The 26,025-nt window shown below is 37.1% G+C and overlaps 1 protein-coding gene across 1 annotated transcript in view; it reads left to right on the top strand.

Annotated features, from left to right (window-relative positions):
- PLCL2 (phospholipase C like 2) overlaps positions 1-26,025 on the top strand; it is a 162,296-nt gene that overhangs the window by 28,694 nt on the left and 107,577 nt on the right. The window lies entirely within an intron of this gene.

The following is a 26,025-nucleotide window of genomic DNA, read 5'->3' as shown; positions in this document are numbered from 1 at the left end:
TTTTTGAGGTCAAGCCAAGTTTAATGTAGGGGAAAGGACAATGTTCACTCATCTACCACTCATAACTTTGTGAAAGGGAGAGAGAAGAGGTAAGAGGAAAAGTTAGAGAGAAAACGAGAGAGACCTGATTCGATTTACATTTAAGCATAGAATGGAATAAATATCATTAAGAAAATCCAGGCCCATCTTGCTCATACCTCAGGAAGTGGTTCTTGAGCATCTCAAATAGTGTGTTAAGGTTTCTATTACTTTTAATTAGTTAAAACAAAACATGCTTCGTAGGCACCTGTAATCTTGAAAAGCATTCCGTATTTTGATCTGACCGAAAGTTTTTGTTTGTTTTTTTATTTGTTTGTTTGGGTTTTGTTTTGTTTTTGCAGATTATTATCTCTATATAGTACTTTAATACTATAGCACTAAAAATAACAGGTAAACTTGACTTAGTAAACCTGACAAATTTGGGGAACGATGAGGAATGTGGGATTATTCAGCTTTTTAAAACAATGAGAAACCAAGTATTTTGCCTTTTCAACTAGTTGTTTCTCACTGGTTTTGATCAAGAAAAAGTAATATCCCTTGTTGAGTTATAGATTTTGCCAAAGCTGATGGGTTTCTGTAGTGAATTAATTTGCGCATCTACTAGAAGTATCTTTCCTGAAATATTGGAAAAGGGAAATAAGAAAATGGTCTGTAGAGTGGACAAATGGTCAAGAGAAGTAGTCGCTCCTGGAACTACTTCTGATAGAAAAATATATTCTGCAGCTTGGCATTCGAATTTGTTACTGCCAAAACTCCAGGAATAATATACTGCTGTGAACATCCGATATGTTATTTCTAAAAGAAGATTAGTATCATCCATATAAAAGAGTCCATGGTATTGCGGCACCAAATGAATGTACTTCATATAATTATCATCTTTTTATTTAGAGAAAAAATCCAAATAATTGGTGATGAAGTTTGCAATTATTTTGACACAAATTACTTAGAGACTTAAAATGTAAATATATTATCAACAGAATTTTGAAAAATAAAAGGTAGTTAAAATATTTGATTTTTTCTCTTTTGTGTTCAAGTCTGCATGGTAAATTATTTTCTCTCTTTTGTGGTCGTACATTAACCATGTGTCATCCTGTACCTCAAAGGATAAAGGAACAACTCGTGTGTTCTTTATCTGCCCCTCTCCCCTCGCCTGTGTTCTTTGTCTTGTGCGCCCCTTGGAGACTCCTGGTTTCCTTAGTAGGTTGCCTGGCAGTGACTGGAGAGTGAGATAGCTGTGCTATAAAAGGCCCTTCCTTCCCTGGCCCAGCCTTTTCCTGGTATGTAGTCCTTTTCTGTTCTTCACAATCCGGATGTGCATAGAACACGGTCCCATCTTGTTAAGGACAGACATCCTCTGTGTGCTAATGGATTGATCCGACTTTCAGTTAGGGTCAGGTCTGAAGAGTGATTTTAGCCTTCTGGTCTATCGGACTACCTAGCCAATAAAGAGTTAGTTCTATGAGTAGGCTGAGCAGTAATGTAGAATTTTAGGTTTTTTTTTTGTTTCTGTTTTTTTTTGGCCAAAACACACTCTTCTGGTTATCTACAGCTATATAGCAAACTACCTTACCTTAGTGGCATGGAATAATATCCATTTTATTTTGATCATGGGTTCTTTGGGTCAGCAATTTGGATAGGACGCATCCGGGGTGGCTAGTCCTTGCTTTCTGACATCTGGACCTCAACTGGGAAGACTCACATGGCTAGGTGACTCTGAACACTGGGCTGAAGCTGGAGCGTCCACTTCCAAGATGGCTTCCTCACTCACATGTCAAGTTTGTGGGGAAAATGGGAAGGTTGGGTTCAGCTGAGTGCCTGTATGTGGCCTGAGTGCCTTTCCAACATGATGGTCTCAGGCCGCTGAATGTCCTTTACAGCAAGTCTCCCAAAAGAACCAGGTGGAAGCTGCATGGCCTCTTCTGACCTAGTCTCAGATGTCACACTGAGTCACTTCTGCTGCATTCTTTTAGTACAAGTGAATCATAGGCAAGCCTGGATTCAAGGAAAGGGGAATAAGACCCCACTTTTGGACAGGGGAGTAGTAAGGTCACACTGAAAAAGATCAGGTAGCATGAAAGACATTGTAGCAGTCATCTTGGGAACTTAGGCAAAAGGGGAACTGCATCTTGATATTTTGATCCTATAAGGCTAAATTTCAGTTTTCTTATGTGAATTATTCAATTGTCTCATAATTTGGAAATTCAGTATTATGTACCAAAAATTTTGGATGATTGCCGAATATTTTCCTTCTTTCTTACTTGTGCTGCTATTTGACTTTTTATATAGCTTTTGTATAACTGCAGATTCAAAGGAGGATTTTTCACCACCATCTTCATTTGTACCCTTAATCTGAGAAGCTAAAATAAGACTATAAAATCGTGCCAGATTATTATAGGAAAGAGCAAATTGTCACCATGAACTTTACAGTCAAGGCATTTAAACCAGGAAGATGAAAGGAGAGAAGTGTCAAAACAATGGAAATTTTTTGTGCATAAAATAATATTTTTACCTAATGTATGGAAACTCCCCTTAATACCAATGGCTGTGATGATGATTCTAAATAGTATATTACAGAGAGATAGATGCACATTGGATTTTTAGCAATAGCTTCCTGTTATCTTAATATTGAAGGTAATGGGACAGAATTATGTTTCACAGAGAACAGAATTATCATGACTTTCTGTGTTGGGGGAAAAAAACTAAGGTAATATAACAACTTGGGCGAGTTGCCTTACCTCATTGGTTCTAAGTTTATCTCTATAGTAAGGGGCTGAAATCTCTCCGACTATATAGTGCTTTGACTTTATTGTTCTTGCACTTACCTAGCCCTGGAGCAAAGCAGTTATATGTCTGCTCAAGGTTAATACTAAATATAAAAGTACAGGGGTCATGTCAGTCAAGTTTCAGAAAGTTATTAAATTCTAGTCACTTTATACTTAGCGACTAATCCCAAAAACTAAATAGAAATACAATAGGAAAACTCTGGATTAAGTAAAAATTTAGAGCATTTACAAATCATAATACTTAGATATTAAATATTGTAGATAAACATTTTTGGTTTTATTCCTTTGAACCAAAAACCTGAACTCACTTATTTGGAGCCAGAATTTAAATTACTAAATAATGATTTCATAGAAAACAGTGCAATTGAGGATCTGAGGCTTGTTTTGCATAAGTTTTCAAATCATAATACTTAGATATTAAATATTGTAGATAAACATTTTTAGTTTTATTCCTTTGAACCAAAAACCTGAATTCACTTATTTGGAGCCAGAATTTAAATTACTAAATAATGATTTCATAGAAAATAGTGCAATTGAGGTTCTGAGGCTTGTTTTGCATAAGTTTTCAAATTTATTGAAGTAACGTTTATCATATTCTCTTACCTTTTGACAATCACAACATATGAAATTGTCCGTTTTTTTATTACTAGTAATGTTTCTTTCTTTTTTCTTTATCAGGCTTGCCTGTGGTTTATCAGTTTCACAGCCTTTTTAAACAGCCAATTTGTGGCTTTGTTGATCTCTGTTGCTCTATTGTATGCCTTTTCTGTTTCATTAAATGTTTTTATCTCAATTATTTTTTTATCCTTATAATTTCTTTTTTTTTCCTTTTGAGTTATTCTTTTTGCTGTTTTTGTGACTATTTAAGTTGTATGCTTAACTCTTTAATATTTAGCCTTCCTTTAGAGTATTAATTCTGTGGCTTATATAGTTGGCTTACAAAAAAGACGTGCTTTTTATGACTGACCTTTTTTGGAATCTGGGTGAGTGGGCACCTGTTTTCCTGGAAGTGCTTCCCTCAGAGTGAGGAAGAGTTGCATCAGGTAGCAGCACACGAATGAATGTTCTTTCCTGAGCATCCTCATCACAAAGATTCTATGAATATGAACTTCAAAATGGCACTTTCTGGAAGCTGTGGTGTAAGTATTAGCAAATCAATTGAAAATTCACTCAGGCAAATTATAAAATGACTAATACCCATATATATGCACATATATACCATCTGTTTAAAACTTACATGACCAGAATATGCTCTTACCAACATATTTTTTTCCCTTCATTGCCTCTGTGGGTGAAAAATCAGTGAGGCAAAGAACCTGTGTGTTTTAAAACAAATTAAAATAATTTTTCCATAATGTTTTGTTAATGTACTGTCTATAGATTAGCTATTTTATTATGTGTTAAAAATATTCCATTTTATAGCATGTGAATATGATAGATACTTGAGTCACGTGATTCTGGATTCTGGATTCCAGAAAGACTTGTTCAGAAGGCCAGTGAATATATTACTTCTTTAGTAATATGGCTTTAGAATACCATTTAACGTTTTTAAACTGCATTTATTAGATATGTTAATCCTTGTGTATTTTTCTTCTTTTGTAGATGATATGACATAATATTATGTTAATTCCTAGGGTTTTCCAAATAAAGATGTTAATTATTATTTAATATGATTATATGATAAACTTGTATTTCTTGAGAATCCTAACAACTGGAAAGATAAACCACAAATTAAAAGGAAGATATGTAAATTAGAGACAGAGAGTAAGAGCAAGAAAGCAAGTTCTCTGAGCCCTATCCGTGGCTCTTGCACGCTGGCTTGGCTACTGGTGGGGGTAGAGAGGTCCAGCCTTCTAGGTTGGACATGCTGACAGAATGCAGGAGTGGAAGTGTGCTTGTGTGGCATTTTTATTTCTTTAAAAAACAGATTTACTTTTCATTTAACTGGAAGCTACCCAGTTCCTCAAATACTATGAATAAATAGGAGTTTGTTGTATTTATAACCACTGTATTGTAACCACTGCTTAAATGAGAATACAATAAAACATTTTGAATATTAATTTCTCAGCACCAAACCATAACCTAAAATTTGTTTTGGTGATCTCACATTTAGAATTTTCCTTTATCATTGCCATTTGGAAGAAATTTAGTGTTTCTAACTGCCATTAAAATTATATCTCACTTTTAATTAAAGTTCGAATTAGGAATTTCATCGAGAAGAACAGAATAGATCAAAGCCATAAAAAGAGATGCTTAACATTTTGACTTAAAAACATCTTTAAATTTAATGTGTTTTATTTGTGGCTCTAGCCCATACGGTAATTTTTTTCCAATGGTAAGGGTCAGGTCCTCTGCTTTTTACGTATATGTTTATAGCAACAGATATCTGGTACCTGATAGGTAGAGAGTTGCTAGTTAGCTATTTTCATCATATCTTTTAAAATGGAGACTTCCAGAACAAAGTTTCTTTTGTAGATAATCTCTCTTTTAAATACCTCGCACCAAGTAGATTGTTTTATTTTTAATTTAATCATCTGTTTCTATCATATAAGAAAGCTTTAAATATAGTCAAGGGACTGATATATTGGACATGTGATTTACCTGCTTAATGGAGATCTGTGAATTGGTGACTCTCAGACCCATTCTTGGCAAGCTGATGAAATATCTAGTAAATGGCAAGATCACTGAACACATGCGCTGAGAACACTCTCTTGAGGAAAACGACATCCGGATTTCCCTAAGAGGAGATCTATTTCATCCTGCTTTCAGAATTCTTTAGTGGCTGGGTGAGGATGTGGATGAGAAAAACAGGAGATGCACTGCTGCCAGTATTTTTTTTTTTAAATGTGATATAGAAGTATGACTGACTTTGAAAGAACAAGGTTCTAAATTCCCAGAATATCACTATTCATTATACAAATGAAAAAATGTTGTCTAAAGACAGGTTCAGATCATTTTACCATGACCTTTGCCACTGCCCCTTGTATTAATCAGGCAATCATCAGAAGGAAGTTGATCATGAAGGGTCCAAATAGAACTATATTGTCTATTTAAGTAAGAATATAGGAAGAATGATTCTTCCAGATTCTCATCCTAGAAGCTGTATTTTAGCTGTGGGAAAAAGAAAGTTGAAAATGCTTTGATTTTAGTAGGTTGGTTGAGTTATACATATTTTTAGCAGGGACCAAAAAAAGAGAGAGAGAGAGAGTTGCATGCAACTATTTAAAAAGAATGTGATACAACAAAAGCTGTTTTAAATTTGTGGCACAGTGGAAGAATGCTTTTTGGTAGTTATGAACTTTTAAAATTAATTTCTACGAAGAAGAATCTTTGCTGCAGGAAGAATTTGGCTCTGCAGTTTTTGTTATGTTAAAACTTATTCAGGCAGAATTTTAGTATTCAGAATTCAGCACTGCAATTTAGAGTTTATAATAAAAATGCTAAGTCAAAACCTATTTTAAGCATATAACCCCCCTTAAACTTTTTAAAAATTCTGAAAGTTTAAAATCATCTAAAAATGATAACCGAAAAGATGTGAAATGTCTTCATGCTTTTCTAATTGGATGGAACTTTGTTGATAATGTATTGTGTCTCTTAACTCTCAAAAGATTACTTCCTTTGTCAAAAGAACTCATTCCTAAGATCTCATTAACTCCACCAAATATAGCTATAGAGGGGGCCACATTTGGGAGGTGGATATTCCTATGCATGTATTGTTAATAGTATGATATGTTAAACTGAAGACTTAGAAACTGGTATTAGATGCTATTGAAATATATCCTGCAGGCATATTTCTGTCAATAGGAAAATCATAAATGAAAATCATAATTGATAGTGGGCCAATGAAATGTTATACCTATGAATGGACACAATCCTTTCTTAGTCCATAATAATTAAAATAAAATGTTATGTTTAGGAAAGAATAACCTTTTATTTAGAGACTGCTAAATATGCTACCTCAAGAAGGAGTAATCAAAGTATGGGGTTTAATTAAAGACAACCTTGCCTTCATCCCTCCTCCATTAAGGCATTCATTAATACTTTGGACAAACATAAAGCTTCTGGAGGCAAAAGTTTGCATATAGAAACTTGATTTCCCTATTGCTACCTGCTGTAAAAGTAGAAAAGGGTTTATTGGAGAAATCAGTAACCTTTCTACAATAAATATTTAAATTATAGTGATCTCTTTCTAAGAATGAATTTAGAAGATCATTAAGTATAATAAAATATTGTAAGTGCTCAAAAGAAGCTCACCTCCCACCTCCTTCCTCCAATCAGTGATTGAAATGTGATTTGTGTTGGAGTCCCAGGCCAGTCCAGGCGGGTCAGACACCCTGTAGCATGGAGGGTAGCAGCCCATTGCCCCTTGCTGAAGGAATAAACAGACCTCAGTCCATAACAGTGGCTGCTCACCACCCTGATGATTTGGAGTTGGGGGTTGAGGCAGGCAGCTGGTCTGCAGGAGGGGTGTGTCACATCAGGTAATTGGCTAGGAGGAACAGGGAAGACCCAGGAGTCAGCATCTCACAGCTGTGAAACGAACAGAAGTGCAGCAAGAGGACAGAAGACTAAAGGCCGGTGAGAGTGGCCAGGGTTGCATGGATGGAGGCCTGGATTTTTGTCTACTCCTTCTTGTTATCTGGAGGATGTTTAACATATAGTGCTGTTAGACCTACCATAGCATTCACGTTGCACTGGACTTTTACTCACAGGGAATTCTGTTCTTTTAAACTCTTGCTCTTTCTGTGTCGAAATACCCAGTGGTATGGGGCTTTGTTCAGTTGCTTCACACACCACTTCTTTAGTTTTGCCCTTAAGTAAAACATCACTTCTTGTTTTTCATCAAATTTGGGGAGTTTTCAGTCATTACTTCTTCAAATGTTCTTTTTGCTCCTTTCTCTTTCTTTCTGGGATTCCCATTATGCATATGTTGGTATGATCGGTGGTGTCTCAGATGTCTCTTAGTTTCTATATGGCTTTTTTCCTTTCTGTTCCTCAGACTGGATAATATCAACTGACCTACTTTAAAGTTTGCTGATTCTTTCTTCTTCCTGCTCAAATCTGATATTGAGCCCCTCAAGTGAAAATTTCATTTCAATTATCGTACTTTTGAAATCCAGATTTCTGTTCGTCTCATTAAAAAAAGTTTCCACTTATTGATAATCTATAGTTGATGAGACATCGTCATAAATTCTTTTATAGTTCTTTGTACATGGTGCCTTTTAGTTCTTTGAGCACATTTTAAATAGTTGGTTTAAAGTCTTTGTCTAGTGAGTCCAAAGTGAGGTCTTTCTCAGGGAAAGTTTTTATTAATTGCCTTTTCCCCCTGTATATGGACCATACTTTCTTGTTTCTTTACATGCTGTTTAATTTTTTTGTTGTTGGAAACTAGACATTTTTAATATAATGTGGCAACACTGGAAATTAGATTCTCTACTCCCTAGGGTTTGTTGCTGCCTGCTGTAGTTGCTGTTGTTTTTTTTAGTGACTTTTCTATACTAATTTTGTAAAGTCTGTATTCTTTGTCATGTGTGGCCATTGACATCTCTCTTCTGTTAGCTTAATGGTCAGTTAGCAGTTGGACAGAAATTTTTGATTCTGCCTTAGCCTTCACTTCCTGCTTGCCCAGAGGTCAGCCAGAGTTGAGAGTTTAGAGCTATCTCAGCATGTACTTGGCCCCGTGCATGGACGTGATTGTCTAGATTTCCAAGAATATGTCTGATCTTTTCAAAGTCCTTATTTGCTAAAGCATCTCATTTCCCAGCCTTTCTTCCCAAGCTTTTTGGTTAGTTTATTGTTTACCTCAACTGTTACTCATTGACCCATACAGTAGGAATGAATATATTTGCTTCTAAGTGTTTTTGACAAAATCCACCTGGATAGCCACCTCAACACTGGTGGAGTTCCAAGTTAGGAGAGATTAAGCCAAGCCCCTTTGAGCTGAGCCGCCAGACAGATCAAAACAAACAACCATGATTTTTTTCAGAAAAAGCTCCTCCTGCTTCCTCTGGTAATGGTATTTGTACTGGGAATATTGTCTTCAAGCCCCACACTGAGGTAGGGTATAGAGGATGGAACCAGGGTTAGTTATAAGACTGTCTACAAAGCTAGCTATCCCTACTGAGATTCAGCTGCTTTTATTGATTAAGTGTTCCCCTGGTTGCTGCAATTTTTTGGTGGTTTCCATAGTTCCAAAAAAGTTGATTTTTATAATTTTGCTAGTTTATTCAATGCTTTTGTGGAGGAACAGACTTTTTGGAGTTCCCTACTCTGCCATTTTTACTAATGTCATTTATCATCTGATATTGGATCTATAGACTGCTATTAACTTTGAACTGTAATTGCTTAATTTATCATTCACCGAACTGTCAGCCTTTCTTGATGAATCTTTTTTCACTGAAATATATTAATGAATATACTCTTTATTGCTTATATATTTGATATTGCTTTTCATTGTGCTTTCCAGAACTCTCTAGAATCTCTAGGCATACCTAGAGCAAATTGGATTGATTTCTCCACGTTAATGTAATAAAATTTTAAAATCTAATATCTTGTTTTAATAAAATAAGTTTCCCTTGCATGACAATAAGATAATGCTTGGAGAATCCTAATGGTTGCTTCAAGATTCAACTTTGCCAAAATTTATCTAAGTTTTAAATAGTGTTCATTGCATACATTTATATATGTCATTTTATTGATGACTGTTTTGCTCACTGATTTAAGAACCCTCTAATACAGAGACAATTTCTGTTTTTATTCACTTTTGTACTCTCAACACCAGACATAATACCTGACACTTTGTAGGTACTCAAGAAACATTTGTAAGATGAATGAACACAGGGGCTATTAGATGAAGACTGTGGAGTGAAGAGCTGTATGACTTGAATTACCTACACCTTTAAATTAAGTTAAATACAATAATAAAGCTACAGGAAATCTTCCTCGGTTTTATCGTTAGTGTCTGAGGCTTACTTAGAAAATACTAAAAACCATATTTTTTAGGATGCATCCTTGCAACTGCTTCCAGTTGGACCTGTCAGGACAATTTTTTGCCTTGTATTTAAATAAATATAAAAGACTCTTAAAGTTATATAATATCTTTTAGCAAAAAAAAAAAAAAATGAAATCTAAATTAGAAGTCTAGGATTTTAGCATTCTAGGCATAGGAACTGTCAGCTGTGTGAGCAAGTTAACTTTCTCACAACCTACAGTCGACTTCTCATTGATGTGACAGTTAAGGGACATTAGCACAGAAAATGGAGGATAATAGGTTTCCACATCAGCTCTGCAAGGGCCACTGTTTTTTCCACTAGCGGGGTGGAGGGTGGTTTACCAGTGTTGTTCAGTGTAAGTCAGCAATTGGGAGTAACTGTGATAGTAGGTGTTAGAAGATACCTCTAGGTCATAATTTCAGGTTTTATTCAACTTTGCTTCATGTATATGGAGTTTAAATCTACAGAATACAGGTTTTATTTATTTTTATTTTTTAGTGTGAATGATCTATCATTATGGTTAATCAGCATATCCACTTAAAATTCCAAAATCCTATTGTATACATATTTATCTTAGCCAATTCAAGTTATATACATGAGCTTTATCGTTCATTTTTTTGTAGTTACCCAATGTACATTTTTTTGTTGAAATATAATTCACAAAACATAAAATCTAGCCTTTTAAGATGTTTTTAATATATTCACAGCTCTGCAACCATCACCACCAATTCCAGAACATTTTCATATCCCCCAAAAGAAACACCTGGCCCATTAGCAGTCACTCAGTTGCTGTCAAATTCTAATCTTTCTGTCTCTTTGAATTTGCCTATTCTAGACTATTCTTATAAATGGAATCATATAATATGTGGTCTTTTGCAACACACTTGTTTTAACTTAGCAGAATGTTTTCAAGTTTCCTCCACAGGACTTCATTCTTCTTCATGGCTGAATAATATTCCATTGTATGGATCTACTACATTTTGTTTGTCCACTCATCAGTTGATGGACATGTGGGTTATTTCCACCTTTTGACTATTGTGAATAATGTTACTATGAACATTTGTGTACACATTTTTGTATGGACACATGCTTTCATTTCTCTTTGGCTATGTACCTAGATGTGGAATTGATGGGTCCTATGGTAAATTGGTTAATTTTTTGAGGAACCATCAGTTGTTTTCTAAAAGTAGCCAGTCAGCTTTCCAGGTGACTGTTTCAAGTTCACAAAACAAAGGAATGGGCCATATTGACTCATACTTCTGTAAATGAAAGGTTTCAGATGCTAATAATTTATAGGAAGACTCTCTGCTTGAAAACAGTTAAAATTACTTTCTTTTGATCACCCTCCCCAGGACTTCTAAATATTTCTGCCATGCTCATCAGAATTAAGTCTTTTGCTGATATTTCATGAAAGCTAGCATTTCTCCATAAGTAATTTTAAATTGCTCGCAAGCAAAAAATAAATAAATTAAAAGGCCATATTATTCATATTAAATACTCTAAATCAGACAGATGAGAAGGCTGGCTCTGCTACTAGGTTCCTAGCAGTGTCACTTTGAGGAATAATTCCCTTTCTTGAACCTCAGTGTCCTCCTCTGTAAATGGGATTAATAATACTATCTGCTCTAGGTGTTCCTGTAAATATTAGAATAAAGTCATGAATGAACATTTTCCTGTATGGCATTTCCCAAGCACTCAATCAATGCTAACTATAGTTAACATTGTTATCGTTATATCATTATTTAACTAGTAAGATTTTCTTTGGAAGAATAAATTAAATAATGTTTTAAAATTACCTCCTGAAACTGCTTGGAGATGAAACTTGTTTGACTACAGTGATCAGATTTTTATTCTAGCAAACAAAATAATTTGTAATCAAAAAATTTTTAAGGTGAAGGAAGAACAGGGATGGGGAACAGCAGAAAAAATCAATTTGAAACTTCTCGGTAGTTATTATCATTTTATCCTTGATGTATATAAATTAAAGCAATTTGTTTTCCTTTTCCTTTTTTTCCGAAGCAAATAAAATTTGTACACAAATTTTTTTAACTAAAATAAAATATTAACGTTATCTCTTTTAGCTCTACTTTATTTTTAAAGTAAGAACAGCATAAACCCTTCACAGAATGTTTGCAAGACATTTGATTGTACAATAGGTGTCAGTTGTCACATTTCCCTTTAAATTTGCTTTATTCGTTAAGAGTAACCAATGTGATTTTTTTCCGTTATTGTCCCATAACATAATGCTACAAATATAGTGCGAATAAAATATTGATAAAATGCAAAAATTAAAAATAAACGTATGAAATAAACAGTTGAAGACAAAAATGAGAATGCCAAGAATGGTAGTGAACATTCTGATAAAACCCTCTTTGTTAGTTTAAAAGGAACGCATCTTTGCTTAGTTTCTGTTCTAAATGAGATGTCCCATTGTCTATATCTGGAGCATCTCGGTAAGTTTTCGTCGCTTGGTAGTGGTAGTAAAGATCAGTCTAGCTCAGCAGTTCTCAGCCTTGGCACTATTGACATTTTGGGCTAATAATTCTTTGTTGTGGGGCAGTAGAGGGGCGGGGGGCGCTGTCCTGTACATTGCAGGATGTTAAACAGCATCCCTGAGCTCTACCCACTAGATGTCAGTAGTGCCCACCCTCCCCCTCCCTACCCCCTGACTCCTTGTGACAACTAAAAATGTCTCCAGACTGTCAGATGTCCTCTGGGGGCAAATTGTCCCTCACTGAGAATTGCCGATCTAGCGTTTGCCAAGTATGCATGCACCCCATGAAGCACCATTCACTTTGGAGAAGGTGTGATACTCCAGGAAAAGAAGATTCTGTGGTTAAATAAGTTTGTGAGACCGTTATTTAAAAAACAACAGCAAAAGATTATCAGAGCTTTTACTATGCTAATTAGTGTGAATTGCCAAGAAGACAACTTGCAGTGTGTCTCCACTTATTTGACTACAGACCATTTATCAAAGGGCACAGCTTGCAGGGTGTAACACATTTCTGTTCCCCTGCTCCAGCTGTTTCATTTTCCAGGCAAGGAAACCGAGGTCAAGGGAAGTTACATGAATTAATTTTGTAATTGCTGAGTGAGCACCTACCACATGCTAGCCCCAGTATTAGGCACTGGGGAAACCACAATACACAGGACAAGCGGATAAAGACCTGGTGACTACAAAATGTTGAACTTGAGGCATCTGTGGAGGAGACAGTAGACCATTTGGAGAGACCAGTCAGTAGACTGGCTGAGAGATAGATTTTGGTTCCGTGCCTAATAGTTGAAGCTGGGGACTAGATGAGAGCACCTCAGGAGCCAACGATGGAACCCTGGGGACGTCAGTGTTTAAAGGTAGCCCCAAATGGAGCCCAAGAAGGGGGTGGGAGACAGCATGGAGACAGGCAGAGAGCTGCAGTCCAAGGCTGCAGAGAGGAAGCAGCAATCTGGAGTGGTTGAGTTCTTGGGTTTCGGAGCTGAGCTTGTGTTTTGAGTCCTAATTGCTCTGCTCACAGATTGTGTGACATCGGGAACATGTACTTTACTTCTCAAAGGTTCAATTTTTTAAAGGAGTATAATCATAAACCCTGTTTCATCAACTTGTGGTGAAGACTAGATAAAGAATGCACCATGTGGAATATCATACTTGGTATATAAGAAGTGCTTAGTAAACATCGGATGGTATCTAGTAAACATCGGATGGTATCTAGTAAACATTGGATGGTATCACCATTATTATTATCAAATAAGAAGAGGACTCAGGCACACCCATTGCATTTAGTATCTTGGAAGTTGTGGGTGACCTTGGCAAAAATCCATTTCGATGGAGTGACAGTTTGAGGAATGAGTAGGCGGTGAAAAAGTAGAGGCTGTGAGTTTAGAAATTTTCTCGAGGTTAGTTGTGAATGGTTTGGGGGAGGATGCTGCTGCGGAGGGCTGGATTTTGAGGACAGGTTTAAAAGGAAAAGATGGGAGAGGCTTGAGCACTTTTTTAAGGCTGAGGGTAAGAGGCTAGGCCAGATGGAGATGGTGGAGATAAGCAAGGGCTGGGGGATAACTAGGAAAGCAAGTTGCTTAGGAAGGCAGAGGAGACGGGAGTCCGGGACCAGGACAGAAACTGCCTTTCACCAGGACTTGCCTCAGAGCGTTTAGATACTGCTGGAATGAGATTTGTAGATTCCTGAAAACTAGGGTTTAGTATACCGTTGTGGTGGTCTTTCCATAAAGGTAACATGTTTTCAAATCCTGAAAAGGCTCCTAAGAAGATAGGCAAGAGTCAGAGCCTCTTGATAAAGTCTTCAGACACCCTGGGAATCACCTTAGATATGCAAATTCACTTTGCAGTCATTCTTAACTTTTTAAAAAGGCCTCTAAAATCTCACCAGTTTGAACTGCAGCCCTTGGCTCTTGTCCTGATTTCTCTGAGCACAGATACATTTGCCAACATCTTCTATTTCTCTGGTTGCCATTGATGTGTTGTTTTCCTGACCAGGGATAGCAAACTCTTCTGCCTTCCCAGTTTCCTGTCCTAGGCAGGAGGGGAATTTCCACTGTCCTCAAATCTTGAAGGACTAGGAAGTATGTGAGTACGAGGGTACTCCATGCTGGAGTCTTAAAGGAGCAAGTGGGTTGTGGTTATGCATTTGGATTGCTGTGTGGGACCCAGCGAGTAACCCCAAGGTCCTGGGCTTTGTTTCCACCCTTCTCCCTAAACCCTCTAAGTAAGGCCTGCATGTTACCTCACCTAGGCTCTCAGGGAGTCTCAGGATGGTAGAGACCTCTCTCTACAGATGGAGAAATAGCGTGGAAGGTGACTTGCCCAAGGGCAAATAAGAGTCACAGGACTCTTAATTTAGAATTGTATTCTTCCAGCCAGAATTTGCCTGGTTTGGCTTCTCTCAGAACCTAGAACTGTGCTCTTCTGTGATAAATGCTCCTATTTCATCCCTTTATTTAGTCTAAAAAATATTTAATGTGGGTTAGAGTATGCTTTTGATTATTTCTCCATTTAATTTGAGGAAGTAACCTCATAGGTTCCTATTTTTGTTTCCCTCCTTTTGAAGACAGGCAAGATTTCATGAGTAGATGGAAGAACACCCAAATTTGAGGGAGCGCTCCAAGTGCATGAATACTTGTGGCTGAGAGAAAACAATGGCTCTCCCTCAACTACTGCGGAAAGAGCCAGTATTGGGAGCAGCTGTGTTTGAAAGTCTCCTAATTGTTATTTATTCTATCTGTAGATCTGTAGTTCAACAAATGTATGAATAGGACTGTTGCTGATCATATCTCTTTGTTTTGATCAGAACTATTATAAAAAAGAGCTCTAGTGTAATGTTTTCTTAAACTCCTAGGGCCTTTGCCACAATCCAGTGATTTTGCTTTTGAAAAAAACAGCCTTCTTCAGCCTCTGTTCATGTCTAAGAAATTGAACCTAGAATAAGAAACAATTTATGCTCTTATAAACTCCCTGAGGGACTGCTTCTCAGATCTGTGAAACCCACCATCTCTCCTAAACTTGAGTCACTTTTTATGCCTCGTGAAACTCTCTTACAGTTACCCAAAGTTCAGCATGTCCCAAGTGTTATTCATCATTTTCTCCTTAAGTCTTCTTCTCTTCTCGTAGATTCCGTGTCATTACTGGCATTTTTTTATATGATCTAAGCAAGACACATTGGAACCATCTTTATCTCTTTTTCTGCTTACTCTCGGTGTACATTTGGTTACCTCATTTTCTGAGATGTATATTCTAGTCAAGTCAGTTTGTACTTTTTACTCTATAAATGCAGGTAGTAGAATAGGGCCTGTATTTTTACATTAATGCTTCTGCCTGAACTTCTCATCCTGGCCAATTCCCATTCCTCTGCCCAGATGTCACATCCTAGCAGAGGCGGTCCTCCCTGAGCACCCTCCCAGGAAGATCCATTCCCTTCTTTGACTGGATTACCATTTCGTTTTTAACTCTCATACTCGTGAAATTATATGGTAATTTTTTATTTGTAGGTCTGTCTCCTTTCCTAAATTATGAGATCTTTGAGTGCAGGAACGCATTTTGTACTTAGATCCGTGTCAGCACGTTTGTCAGCACAGACATTAATGGCTAAATATAATTGATTTGAATTTAGAAAAAGATACATAGAATAGAGGAGGAACCTTTAAATCAAATATTATTTCTTATTGATCCCCTTTTGTTTTTTTCTCTCTTCCCTCCTTATTTGATTTGTTCACTTATATTTTAAAAAAGCACATAAAAATTCTGTTTCTATTAAAACAAGTTATAGAGAGACTTTCTGTATCAGCAAACGAAGAAACCTGCTTGCATTATTAGTATTCTGTCAAAATGCAGTTTAATTAATATCTGTCGACATTAAAGAATAGAAAAGAAAATTACCCCAGGCGAGTCTTCACTGTATTTTAGGTTCAGTTTTCTCCTTTGCAAAATGAGAATAATAATACCTGCCTGACAGAATTATGCGGCAAGGATTTGATGAGACATTGGATGTGAAAGCATCTTGTATAGGGTAAGTAAGATATAGAATAAGTCCCCACTTAATTTTTAGTTAAATCTGGATTTATATGTATTTGCTAGACCTGGATTTGGTAATCATTCTACTAGTTGGTTTAATACCAGCTCTAAGTATATGTGATATGTGAAGGACTGTTTTCAAAATCTATCTGTATTTCAGGTTAGCAACATCCTTTTTTGGTAATTTTTTGGTAATAACAATTGAATATTATTTCAACTGATGGTTTCATAAAACAGCTAGGTGGATTTATTTTCTTGTTTAAGAATTTTTGGAATACTCGTTATTTCTCCTGCATGTTTTAGATAATATTGGGTTAATGGGGTATTTAAAAAAACTTGGTAATTACATTTAAGAATTTTATTTTGGAGTTTATTTTTGTCTTTGTATGAAGAAGTAAGATGTTTCATGGTTATCATTATTTTGTTTGGAATTTCTGCTGAATTTTCTCTCCATTGCAGGAGACCTTTGGGAAGCGGCCCTATCTCTGTAGCCATATGCTGGTTTATGTAGGGAGAGCATGATACTTGTATGGTACTAGGAAATATAGGAGATCCAGAACATATTCCTCCCTTGCACATATCTTTAAGGTGTACGAGAAACAATTCTAAGGCATGAATTACAACTTATTCGCTGTAGCCCACCCTGTTTGTCCTGTCATATTAGCTGTACCGTGTTGGAGGAGAAGGAAAAGCCCATTGGAGTGAAGGTTTTTTCTCCCTCTCTCTTTTCTTTCTTTCTTGTTTTCTTTAGTCTATTGATTCATTTTTTTATAGTAATACAGACCACAAAAGCAGGATTTGTAGGTAGTGCTGTTTGTACAATTTCATAGTTTTGCTTTTTCCTTTAAGGCTGATTTCAGCACCACTTTCTGGGAAGAAACCATCCTAGTTTCACATTGCCTCCAAAAAAAAAGGAAAGTAGCTAAGTATTGTTAGGCAGTGGGAGTATTTTACAGTGGCCGCTGAGCTCAGGACATTTAGGGTGAAGGACTGAGAGAGGCAAAGCAGACCCAAGAGAGAAGGCAGCAACTCTTCACTGAGAGATACTTTAAATGACCTGACAGGGAGGATGATGCTACTGCTACCACTTGGCAGCCTTGTTCAAGGGCCCTGGAAATTGTAAAGTGTGTGTGGGGGCGGGGGTTGGGGGGAGAGAGGGTGTTAAAATTAGCCTTTGTGCTTTTCATATGAAGAGTTTTGTCAAATATTCATACCTACTTAAAGAAAAATTTTAAGTAAGTGTTCATTGAAATGTGTAGTATCTTAATAAGGCTGAACAGTAAAAGATTATACAGGAAGAAGTCTTTCTCCCCATCCCGGCCCCTGCCTGTCACTCAGTTCCCTTCCCCACAGGTGTGTTCTCCCAGGGATATTTGATGCATACACAAACGCACATAGGCATGTGTCTGCCATTTTTAGACACATAGCAGCATATTATCATATTGTTCATCACTTTGCTTTTTCCACCTTACAGTATTTCCTGTCGTTTTCCAAGTCAATGTATAGAGTTTCTCATTCTTATTGTTGCATAGTACTCCATTATAAATATGTATATAATTTATTCGGTCCGTTTCCTCTCGAGATCGCTTTTCATCTTTGATTATTACCAAACATGCTGGGATGAAGTAACTGTTTTTTTAAATTCTCTTCTTAGTTTGTGAAAGCCGTCCTAATATAATGTACCCTATTGATATGATAAATAATTTGTCCTAAAAAAGAAAAAAAAAAGAATAAAAGGAACTGTGTGTAAGGTCTCTGTTTTCAAAACAAAATCACGTCTGATAAAGCTGAAAGGAGAATCAGTAAGGACCCAAGAACCACAAAAATTGTTTATAAAATGTGCAGCTTCAGTACCTCTGCCCAGTGTATTGCTGTCTCAGGCAGCTTCCCGCCACCCCCACCCCCCACCCCCCGTGTACACATTACGGTGTAGTTGTGCATGCATGAAAGAACTGTTGTGCATGCATGAAAGAACTGTGTTGGTATTGTGGACCTAGAAGAACTCCGTAGGTGAATAGGGGAGAGGGCTGTTGGGCATGCAAAGACTTTTTTTTGCTGAAAAAGCCAGACAGTGATACAGGTGACCTAAGCTGCCTACAAACTAAGTGACCCACAACACAATTAAGCCCATAACTCTAGTACAGGGTGGTCAGTGCTATGCCTAGATAAGTGTAGGGGGCTATGGACAGTGTGTGCTTAGGAGCTACATTTAACTCGAATGGGGGAGAGGCAGGAGAGGTTTACCTGGAGAAAGTGCCTGCCAGACAGCCCTGAAGAATATGTTGGAAGAGTATAGGTTAGCGAAGGGGTGGAGTAGTGTGGGGGGAACCATGTTCGAGGAGAAGGAGCAGCAGCATGCACAGAGACCAGCATGGCCCACTGGAGGAACTTCAAGGTGTTTCTGTACAGGGGTGGGGAGAGGAGGCTGGCAAGGTCGTCAGGGGTCAGGACATCCACAGCTCTCCGTAAGTGTTGAAGACTTTGGACTTAGGCTATGGGAGGCCATTGAAGGCTTTTACGAGTGGTGTGAAGTTACCTGATTTATGTTTTTTAAAATCTCATTCTGACTGCCGGGTGGAGAATGAACTGGAATGGGACGGGATGCTATTTAGGAAGCTGTTGCAATAATATCAGTGAGGAGTACTGGTGGCCTCAACTATGTGATGATAGTGCAGGTAGAAAGAAGTAGACGCTGGAGATTTAGACAGTAGAATGTATGGGAGTTAGCAATTGCTGAACGTGGGCATGGAGGCAGAGACACGATATTATAAATGATACATTTACTATATGCATCTTTATGAACTTTCCATGTTGTTTCTCTTGGATAAACTGTGGAAGTAGGATTGCTGAGTCAAAGGAAACAAGATTTTTAAAACTTTGAATAATATAGTTAAATTGCCTCCATAAAGACTACCAATTTATAGGTCCTCTAGCAGTTAGGGTGCTGTTTTCCTATAGCTTCAACTTCACTGGGCAGTGTCATTGCTGTGAATCAATACCAATCTAATAGTCAGAAAATACATCTTTTCTTTATTTTAATTTGTGTTTATGTGAGCACTGGTGAGGTTGAAGTTTTTTTCACATTTATTTACTAATTATATTTCCGCTAATTGCATATTTATGGATTTTTTTTTTTTGCTTTTTTTCTCTTTAACCATGTCTTTTTTTTATTTCTAAGAGCTCTATAAATAGTTGCTTAACCCTTTGTCTTTTATATTTGTTGCAGTTTTTCCCAAATTTGTTGTAGAATCCCTCTCCTTTGTTATTGTGCTTACTTTTGTTTATGTTGTTTTGTTGATCAGAAAGATTTTTTTAAATATAACAAAATGTTTTGTTCATGCTTTCTGCTTTTAGTGTTGAGAAAGTCCTTCAACCTTGGGTTATATAAATATTGGAATTTGTGAAAATATTCACATTTATTTCATTTTCTACCTTTAAATATTTTAATTAAGGAGTTTTTCTGGTATGAAATGTGTTGCAGGAATCTAGCTTTTTAGTTCCCAGTGGTTAAAAGAAAAGCTAAAATTTTTTTTCTTTCTGAAACCAAAAATTAGAACACATAGTCTAATGAAGAATTTTTATGCAATTCGTGTGGGGAGGCAGTCTCAAAGATTAGATGTAGTAGAAATATTGGAATTTCTGAGGCATTTGATGTGGTCAAAAGAATGGAATGTTTGAAATCAGAAGTGTATAGGAAAGTTCAGGTCATAAAATATTTCCCATGGTTTATATGATTGCAACCTGCATTTCACTTATGGCTCAGTTATCCTTCCTCTTTGAAACATTAACACCAAAATGACTTTTCAGGTGGATGGTGGCTATAATCTTTGCATGTGTATAGGTTCCTTATTCCTGCAGAATGTCTAAACTACCCATTCTCTTGACTGTAGTAGAGGAAATCAGAACGAGTCTAAAGATTGTAGAATCTTGACCCACAGTACTAAAGCAAAGCCTCAAAATGACTCAAGGAATTTTAGGAAATAAAAATACAAGTCTCTGACATTTATCATTTTGGCAACAAGATAAACATTTCCTAAACTTTTAGAAATATTTTAGGTGCCTAATGGAAGTCTCATTTTTTTTTTTTTAAATTCTGGAGCTTGATTGATTTTTTCTGAAAGAGAACACTGTCTTGTTCTGCCTAGTTAGGAGAAATTTAGGGACGAGTCTGGTAATGGGACTGTTTGTATGTGCTTGGCTCAGAGGAGCGGTGTTGTGTACATTAACATGTACCAGGGAAGCCTTGCTGCTCAGTAAATGCTGTTTGCAAGAGTCTGAGGTGGGGTTCAGTGGCTTTTAGGCCACCCAGAATACCATGTGTATCTGTTTGATAAACTGTGTGGTTTATTCTCTGTGTTTTTGCCAACTTGTTTTTTAAAGGTAAAAAAGGAAGCAAACAAGCAGGATATGTTAAGTGTTTATCATTTTAAATGAATTTATGAACAATTTCAGTATAATTGCATTCCTGAAAGGACGAAAGTTTATTTCCCTTTTTAGGTGATTGGATCTTTTTTTTAAGGCTGTAATATTAACTATGAGAATGAACATATGACTTTTCGTAAATACATTTTTTTTCCCCCAGCAGCCTAAGCAGTGTCTTTTCAAAAAGCAATGCTGTAATTGACTATTCTTTGTGTATCAGAGATCGGGCAAAGAATGAATGTTGGAAGTCATCCCCTTTTCTTTATTATTACAGCATAGGTTTTCTGATGTTGTCCAGGTGTAGGTATTACCCTTAAATTTTATCTTTATAGTTCAGAGTTTCCAGCCTCAGCATTATTGACATATTGGATAATTCTTTGTTGTTAGGCACTGGCCTTTGTGTTATAGAATGTTTAGCAATATCCTTGGTCTCTTCTCACTAAATGGCAGTAGCACTTCTCTCCATTCCCTCACCCTCTTTCCAGCCATGACAATTAAAATATGTTTCCCAGACATTTCAAAGTGTCTCCTCAGGGGCGTGTAATCCCTGATTGAGACCACCGGTATCATCAATGCAGGGAAGGTAAGATAGGTCAGATCAGGATTCATGTTTGACTTTTCTGTGGTCTACTTTCAAGTCAGATTATTGTCTTCAGGGCAATAATTATTGTCTTCGGGCCACTGAAAGGAATCCTTTACCTAAACTTCAGTGGAAATACAATTAAATTTCATAGCACTGAAAGTCACTAACTAAATTTGTTAAATTGAAAATGAAATCACTGAACTGAGACTTGAGGATAGGCTTGAGAATCTGGGAGGTTATTTTCGAGAGGCACTGATCTGATGTAGGTCTCAATTGATTGCAGGCGAAGAGCAGGAATGATATGGCACTTTTATGGTGAATCAGTTATGGTCGTTAAATTTAGTTATTTGTCGTGCTAATGGCATAAATCAAAGAACAGGACGCTTATTTTCTAAAATATCCGCCTGCCCTTCTAGGCCGTGTCGACTATGCAAGATTTGAAGGTTGTGGACAGTTGACCTATTCAGATGAAACACCCATCTGCTGTGGAAAATCTGGAAAATCAACCAAAGCCTATAACAAAACCCTTACTGGACTACATGTTTTAATGACTACAAGTTATACACTTGGCTAGAAATCAGTGGCATGTTTTCCTTGCATATGATTCAATTTCCCTCACTGTTGATTTTTTTTTTTTTTTACCTATCAACAATTTATTTTTTTGCTGTTTTTAAAAAATTAATTTTTATTATAGTGACATTGGTTAATGAAATCCAGTAAGTTGTAGGTGTACAATTCAACAATAAGACATATATATATTGCATTGTGTGTTCACCTCCCATAGTTAGATTCCTTTCTAAAAATTCTTCGTTTTTATTAAACTGACAGTATAGACAAAAGACACAAGAGCCATGTCACAGACTCAGTCTTTATTAGAGAATGTTGTACCAGCATTAATTTTGGATAACAGGTTATGGTTTTATATTGGATTTTTAAATAATGTAATAGAATTACTATGAAAAATTGATCTGAAAGGTGGCAATTGATGTTCCATATTAAGATGTACTTGTCTCGCATCATTTTTAGTACTGCAAGCATAACTGCCTATATAATGCAGTTGTGTTAATTCATTGTTAAACATTTTTATTAATTAAGTAGAGTGAATTATAAATCTTCTGCCAAAAACATTGCTTTGCTTATATTGGACAAGCAATTAATCATGTTTGGATCTGTTTTTTAAAAAGTTTTGATGATTTTATAAAGCTTTCGGATAATTAGATTAAGATGAATTGTTTCTGCAGTGTATAAAAAATGCCCTTTAGTGCATTTTTAAAGGACTGTAAAATAATAATTAGAGCTTAGCATTATAGTCAACTTTCAGTGATGACTTCAGTGATCATCACTAATAGAAGGAAGAAGAGAAGAAAAAAGCATTTAGAGAGAAATACAAGAGGCCTAGCGTCCTCAGGCTCTCTCTTTCCAGCCTTAAGGTGTTATCTACGTTGGGAGTTCCCTGGCCTGGCTGGTCGCAGGGGGAAGCCACAGCCCCCAGAGAAAGCTATCTCTTTGTGGAGACTGTGTGTTAACGTTTGTTTGTTTGTTGTTTCTAGCAGATTTTGATTGGCCCTTGCCTGAATGTATTTCTATATGAAACCAGGAAAGAGTAATCAGGTTTTTTTATTGCATACGAAGTGCAAAGGGTAGCATTTTGGAACAGTTTAATGAGACCGATGCCAGGCGGCTGGATGCCTCCTTGGAAATGCCTGGAACGGGACATGTCTTCAGGTCCTCTTTTTCCCTCTACCTCTTCTCCTTTTGTCACATCAAGCACTTACATTCAGTTTACTGCTTTCATATTTGTGCCTGAAACCAACGCTGTCACTCGAAAGGTTAGAGCAAAAGTATTCAGAAATATGAGGAAAGTTTATACAAGTGTTTGAGGGAGTGTATTAGCCCTTTCTCTAAATTTTATTTATTTTTTTAAAACTTAATAACTGTTTAAATCATCTGGCTTTGTCTGTCTAAATATAGACATTTCTAAGTATACTGTGAATCTATGCTTTATGTTTTATCTTCCTGAAAATCAGCTAAGGCTCATTCATACATGCTTGTGCAAATGTCAAATATAATTCTTACTGTAGATAGCACCAGGGGTGAATGGGTAATCACACACTCTTTCTTGTCATGTTTTTGGGCAATAGTCTAATAGCTATTGCAATTTGGGTAGATTCAACTGCTAGTGTTTAGTCTTCAAGAGTTTTTCTGTCTTTTAGAAACAAATATAAACCTTTAGCCGGTGGATTTTTAATTTTAAATGCTTATTTTAGAAAAGTCTGTTGGTCAACTTTGTTGGGGTGTGGAACTAATGAGGCCAAAGTCATGGGTTTGAGGTATGCATCGCTCAGCTTTGCCAGATTCCATGATTATATTGCACTATCTCTAATGATGTGATCTTCAAGGGCAGGACCAAAGAGAGCATCTTTTCATTCCACAGATATTTGTGAGTGTCTCTTGTGCTAGACACATACCAGTAAACAAGACAGACTATGAACACATAAATAAATGAAAAAACTATCAGGTAAGTGCATGCAGATTATAAAATTGAGTGGAACAATCCAAAAATAGTTTTTCTATGATAAAATTAATAAATATGGGTTAGGCTTCAGTGGCATGAAAATCGTGATGGCATTGTAGAGCCTCTGAATAAGAATAAGAAAGTCCAGGGTCTTGTTCTGTTTACACAGCATGAAATATTGGGGACAACTTTCACTGGGATGATACTTTTGTTATTTCCACTCCGTTTCCCTGCAAAGTAACATATTTTAGAAAATCTCAGAAAAATATTTCCTTATAGACACTATAGAAGGAGAAGAAACTGAGAGACTCTTCCCATTCTGCAGGGCGGTCAGGAGGCCGAGGGAATATCCAAGCATGTGGGTGGTGGGTGGTGGGCGGTACCCGAAGCCTTCAGATCTAAAGAAAAAGATTCATGTTATAAAAACAACAACAACAAAAATCCTACTTGAGACAGTGATATTCAAAACCCCAAATGAGTGAGATTTGTTCTGCCCCCCTCCCTCCAACCTCAGGGGGCGAGACGTCCCTCTGGTGGGCCAGCACCTCCTGTACCCCTATCCCTCTGGCCCCTTACCTCGTCTTCAAATACTGACTTTCCTCACAGCCTCTGAACACGCTTGCCTCTCTCACATCCTAAAACAGTCCTCTCTTAAGGGAAGCATCTTCTGTTTAGTTTCTCTCCTTGTCAGTTTTATTGCAAGAGAAATGAACTCTTCTTACTGTCTCTCTCCCTGTGTCCCCCACAACCATGTAATCTTGCGTTTGCTTTTGTAAAGGCCACAACTATGTTCCATGTTGTAAAATTTAGTCCTTTTAAAGTAGGCCTTGATGTGAGGGAGATGGGGGTTTTAATCTTGGCTCTGCTCTAAACTAATCAAGTGGCTTCAGACAAATTCCTTGTCTCTCTGAGCCTTACATCATAAAAATGGGATGATAATAATTTCTTTTATTATAAAGATCAAATGTGATAAAGTATATGATATATATAATAAATATGTAATAAAATGTGCAATGCACGGTACCAGCCCACAGGAGATGTTTCATGAGGGGTAGTTGCTGCTACCACTTACAGACAACAGAGCTGGCGCAGTTACTGCCGCTAGACCTGCGACTGCTTTGGATTTTTCAGGCCTGAGGTCTTCTTTGTTCTCTGACCCCTTGGCTTCCACATTTGCGCAGCGTAGGTTTGCTTCTGACCCTGCTGCAGGGTTTGGTCTCCTTCTTGGCCTCCTCGGCCTTTTCCTGTTGCTGTGAGGAGGGGGCTGCCCAGGGTTCAGTCCTTGGCCCCGTTTTCTCTCCACTTTGCCGTCCATATTCACAGCTGTAACTCCCTGCTGTATTCTCAAGTTTATCTCTGTTGCCTGCCGACACTATCACTGGGATATCACTGTCCCTTTCACTCACAGCGTGTGAAAAACCCCATCGCCTCTCAGTTCTACTGTTGCATTAGCCTATTACCTATTCTTTTTTCTTCTGCTCTTGCCTTTCTTTAATTTAGTTGTCACATAGCGGAATTTCTGGAAGAGGCAAATCAGAGTATTTACCTTCAGCCAGGCCCCTGGCCCAGAAGCACAAGCTGTGACCCTTCACCGTGACACTTACGACCTCTCTTCTCCTGGCTCCTGTCCATCTAGCACCCCATTCATTGTCCCTCCCCATGTCACAGTATATGCTCTGACAATACCCAGTGCCAGTAGGTCCATTGGACATGCACATTTTTTGCCTCCAAGCTTCACAGTGTTTGCTTTGCCTGGATTATCTTTCCTCCTTTCTTTGCTTAGCTCACTTTGCATATCCTCAACTGAGACTTCATCTTCACCTCTCTGATTTCTCTCTGGGCTGAGGGCTCCTCCTCTGTCCTCCCACAGCACCTCATCTATTCTTTAGGCTATAATCGTGACCCATTTTTTTTTTTTAATTAAATAAAACTGAGCAGAATGGCCTAGAAGAGAAAATGCTTTTTCACATATTTATGTGTAAGTATACATAGGGTTTCTGTGTAATCTGTCATTCGTATTCAAGGTCATAACACAGATTTGCCATGCTCTACTGAAATTATGTTTGTATTTCTCCATATATTGTAAACCCCTTAAAAGCAAGGACTGTTCTAATGTTTTTGTCTAATATTTAGCAAAGGATGTAGCTGTTAATGTAAGTAAAATGTTTGTT

This window comes from Pteropus medius, unplaced genomic scaffold, assembly GCF_902729225.1.
Source record: "Pteropus medius unplaced genomic scaffold, Ma_sr-lr_union100, whole genome shotgun sequence".
Lineage (NCBI taxonomy): Eukaryota > Metazoa > Chordata > Mammalia > Chiroptera > Pteropodidae > Pteropus > Pteropus medius.
This window is presented reverse-complemented; position numbering and strand designations above follow the sequence as displayed.